The sequence below is a fragment of the Tupaia chinensis genome, unplaced genomic scaffold, assembly GCF_000334495.1.
Source record: "Tupaia chinensis unplaced genomic scaffold, TupChi_1.0 Scaffold000097_1, whole genome shotgun sequence".
In the NCBI taxonomy this organism is placed as follows: Eukaryota; Metazoa; Chordata; class Mammalia; order Scandentia; family Tupaiidae; genus Tupaia; species Tupaia belangeri.
The window spans coordinates 843,302-847,979 of NW_006159559.1; the positions used below are offsets into that span (position 1 = coordinate 843,302).

The 4,678-nt window shown below is 40.9% G+C and overlaps 1 long non-coding RNA gene across 1 annotated transcript in view; it reads left to right on the plus strand.

Moving 5' to 3' along the window:
• Positions 1-2,686: 2,686 nt before the first annotated feature.
• LOC106734348 (uncharacterized) overlaps positions 2,687-4,678 on the plus strand; it is a 13,282-nt gene continuing 11,290 nt past the window's right edge. The window contains exon 1 of the long non-coding RNA XR_001369998.2: positions 2,687-2,734. This is a non-coding gene — a long non-coding RNA (uncharacterized LOC106734348). The remainder of the gene's footprint in view (positions 2,735-4,678) is intronic.

The window sequence follows — 4,678 nt, forward strand, 5'->3', positions numbered from 1 at the left end:
TGAATATTATTTTTAATGTTCCCTCCCATATAAGTCTATAAAGTCCTTTGATACCCTGAGGCTGACCCACATGGGAAGGCTTCCAGTTCACACTCAGAGACCGCCCTGATTAAACTAGACACAGGGTGTGCTCATCACCCAGGCTGGCTAGGGTTGGTGTCGATCAGGGTGTCAGGACTTTCTTGGGGATACTCTCTGTCTCTCTCCATCTCTGTCTCTCTCTACCTCACTTGCTCACAGAAGAAATAAATAATAATGAATAAACTTCAAAAATTTTAATATGTTAGTTTTGTAGGTTAAACCAAAATATGCAGCTTGAATTGTCCTACAATAATATCTATTTATTATGTCTGAAGGGTGAAGATAGAATTATGTTGGAGGAAAAAGAGTGAAAATCAAGAGATTTGATTTATATTTGGGTTTAGAGTTATAATTTATTAATTAGTATCAGCTGATTGCTTACAAAATACCTATTTTTCCCTTTTCTTTGTTAAGAGAAAATTTGAGTGAAGTTGTCAGCTTAAAATATACATCTTTTCATCTCCTTTGTACGAAATGTCAGTCAATTTGAATTCTGAATTTGTGAACAACAAAAAAAGTTTTGAATTCTTCAGAAGTACAATTGAGAAAGCACAGATTTGGGTAGAATCAAAAGAAAGTTCCAATAATGAGAAGACAAGCAGGAGGTAATATAGAAAAAAAGTCATAAATCATTCCAAAGTGGCTGAAATTATTTACAGAGGGGTTTCTTGTGAAGTTAACAAGGAATGTAGGGCCGAGTGACTATTCAAGGGTAACGAAGGAGTACATCTAGGAAGTGTGATGTCTGTAAGGCAAAGTCCAGTAACATCTTGAGTGTACCTTAGCTTCTGGGGCACAGTGTAATTATCCAGTCATTCCAGATGCATGGGGTCAAAGGGTGAAGGTAACCAAAACTTACATGCCCAGATAATCACAGAAATGTCCATAGGTCCTACTTCCTTCAGGGCCTCTACTTCATTTGAAAAAATAATTTTTTCTTGTTATTTCTCTCTACATGTACCCCTTTTACTAGGATATCTTTTTCCATCATAAATCATTGATGATCCACCTCCAATCAAAACAACTTATTATAGCTCCCACAGAGCTGGGAGAACTCGTTCCCAGGTAATCATGTCCCAGAGGGATGGGAAAGAGATTATGAAGGGGGGTGAGGGGTGAATGCCTTTATAAGCCCCGTTTTAGTCACAAGGAGGTGGTTAGGAAACAGAAATTAGGAAATGTCTTTGGCTTTATTGGGAGGTATCCATTAGGGATAATTGAAGGTCTCTAGTCAATGTGAAATCATGATTTTAGGAGAAGAAATTAACCAATAAGGTGTGCATTGTATTCAAACTTTATAAAACATGCAAACAAAAAGGATAGCAAGAATCAGGAATAATGTCGTTAATAAAGATTTTAGTCAGCTGGAACCTGATCCACATCATCCTTTTTCAAAGTCTCCTAAGCTAGGTACAGGATCATTTAAAGTACTGATTTGTGTCTTCATCTGATTAATTAGGTGGATGACATTTGATGATACATTGCGTATATAGATGCAACATTCTATGTGAATAATAGCATGCATGTCCCCTTGGGAAGCAATGAGGACAGGAAGTGCCAGTGGTTTTCTAAGATTGCTTTTCTTATTAAGGCCATCTCAGCATTTATCAAGCTTAATTCTTTTTTTTTTTGAGAGGTTTTTGCTATGGGACGCGTGTACTTGCCAGACAGACAGAGAGAGACAGAAAGCGAGAAATCCCCCCCCAGGGGGGACGGCCACTCCACAATCCCTTCTCCTCCGTTCTCCTCTCGGGATTTTGGGCACACATGCACACGTGCCCGGCGTGAGTTTAAGCCACTGGATCCGGGACTTGAACCATGGTCGACTACGTGGGAGTCCAGCAACATAGCTATTATGCTAATTGCTGGTCCCTCAAGCTTAATTCTTGATGACTGTCATTTAAGGATTACAGGATAAATTTAGTTAATACTTGTATGTGAACAATCATGTCTTTGTGCACATGGAAGGAAGGAATGTGGAAAGTAAATGATCATAACAATGAAACATGGATAGAACCCATCTGGCCTTTAAAAATAGAAAAGACATGGTCTGCTGGTTAAGGGAGCTGGATTCCACACGGCCAACTGCAGTTCAAATTTCTGCTCCAGTGGCTTGAAAAGCACACAAGACTTGTATACATGTATGCCCCAAATCCTGATGGGAGGCAGAAGTGGAGGCAAAAAGATTGTGGCATGACCATGCTCCACTGGGGAGTGCTTTCTCCCTGTTTCTTTCTCTCTCTGGTGAGATCACATGCCCTCTGGCAATTAAAAAAAAAAAAGGCAGAAAGTTAGTAGGGACCATATCAAAGGTGGATTGACATGCTCCTATGTACAGAAAAGACCAGTGCAACATCTTATCTAACCATGGAGAAGCCAGGACCAAAGACTGATTCCACAGAATCATCAAGTTCATTAGTTGTCATTCACTAAATGCCTGGTTGCCATTCCTGTAAGTTTCAAGCCAATCAGAGATGCTTAATTATTAAGGTGGTACATGGCTCAGGTGTGTATGACCCAAGCTGATGAGGGTTATTTGGTTGACAGCCTCTGGTTATGCTGTTCTCCGCAGAGATGAGCTTAGGATGTCCATCTCCTGGAGTAAGCCATATAAACCCATTTCATAATTGGAGGATAGAACCACCTAAGAGAGGTGAGTAAACTCATCTTTGGACTTCGTCCTTTCTAATGATGACCTTGTGTCATCATGAGAAATTTAAAAATTACAGTCAGGGACCAGCAGATGGTGTAATGGTTACATTGTTGAACTCCCACACAATCAACCACAGTTCAAGCCCCAGACCCAGTGGCTTAAAACTACGGCCAGGCACATGTGCATGCATACCCAAAATCCTGAGAGGAGTACAAAGGAGAAAGGATTGTGGCATGGCCTTCCCCCAGGGGGTTATTTCTTGCTTTCTATCTCTCTATCTCTCTCTGTTACTCCACTGAGCACATGTTCTCTATAGCAAAAATCTCTTTTAAAAAAAGTTATAGTCAGCATGGTCAAGAGTTTGATTTATGGGCCAATTAAAGGAATCCCAATTAGCAATATCAGAAGACCACAAAATAAAGGAATGGTTTCTTTCAAACAAAATATAGGGGCCAGCAGGCGGTGTGGTGGATAAGGGCGCTTGATTCCCACCCACATTGCCGACCATGGTTCAAGTCCCAGACCTGGTGGCTTGCTTTCTCGCTTTCCCTTTCTTTCTCTCTCTCTCTCTGGTGGTCAAAAAACAAAAACCAAACAAACAAAAAAACAAATAAAAAACCCTAACAATTAACAAATGGAATTAAATAAATAAATAATTATTTTTAAAATGTAAAAAAATAACTTCTTTTAAAAAATTATTTATTTAGACAGACACAGCGGCAGGCCTCTGGCCAGCCAGGGATCCTGAGGCAGGGACATCCCTGCTCCATCATCTCATCTGCAGACCCCCAGCCCAAGCACCCACCTGCTAGCCTGTCCTGTCCCCAGCAGCAGGCCACAGACACAGCGGCAGGCCTCTGGCCAGCCAGGGATCCTGAGGCAGGGACATCCCTGCTCTCTCACCTCACCTGCAGACCCCCAGCCCAAGTGCCCACAGCCTAGGTAGGTAGCCATTAATTTCTGCCTTGCATCTTTCAGCTTTATTCTCTTGTTAATTTCCTGGTCTTCCTCCTCCCACAGCCTGTCCTGTCCCCAGCAGCAGGCCACAGACACAGCGACAGGCCTTCGGCGAAATAATGCACAGCACGCGACTTTTTCTTTATTTCTTTCTCTCTCTCTCTCTCTCTCTCTCTGTTTCTTGTGTTGTTTCACCTAATACCCTCTCCTCTTCATTGTCCACCCTGCCAGAAGGACTAGACAGATCTATAATCCGATATCTGAAATCCCCTAGTAATATAATTTTCTCTGGGATCTTTCCTTATACTGACCCTCCTGAGAAAAAGGAGGTACTGCTTCTCAGACACCTCAGTAGAGTACCTCTCTTGATACCACATTGGTAGAAACAACAGAAGAGAGACTTCGGCAAACATTAATTTGCAGCAAAAGGGAAAGTCACTTACTCCTATTCGGAGAAACATTCCCACAAGAGGTATTCAAAGCAAATACATCTTCTAATGACTAGAAGTAGAAGAAGAGCCTCAGGTATGAATAAACAAGGAAATACATCTCCATCAAAAGTACAGAGTAACTCCCCTCCATCTTTCGTGCTAATGGATGATGTTACCAAAATGTCAGACAAAGAATTTCGAACATTTATAAAGGTGAACAAATTCTTTGAGTTGGAACAGAAAAGAGACAACGAACTACAGGAGATGAGGAAGTCATTCCAATATATGAAAGAAGAAATGGACACTCTGAAAATGAACCAAATGGAGCTATTAGAGATAAAGTCTGGAATAGAGGAAATCAAAAACTCCCTTGAAAGTATTAAAAGTCGATGAGACCATGCTGAAGATTGAATCTCTGATGTAGAAGATAAAACCTCTGACCTAGAAAGAACCACCAAAAACGTAGAGAAAAATGACAAAAAACCATGAGGATAATATACAAGAAATACTGGATTCAATAAGATGCCCAAATATCAGAATAATTGGCATCCCAGAA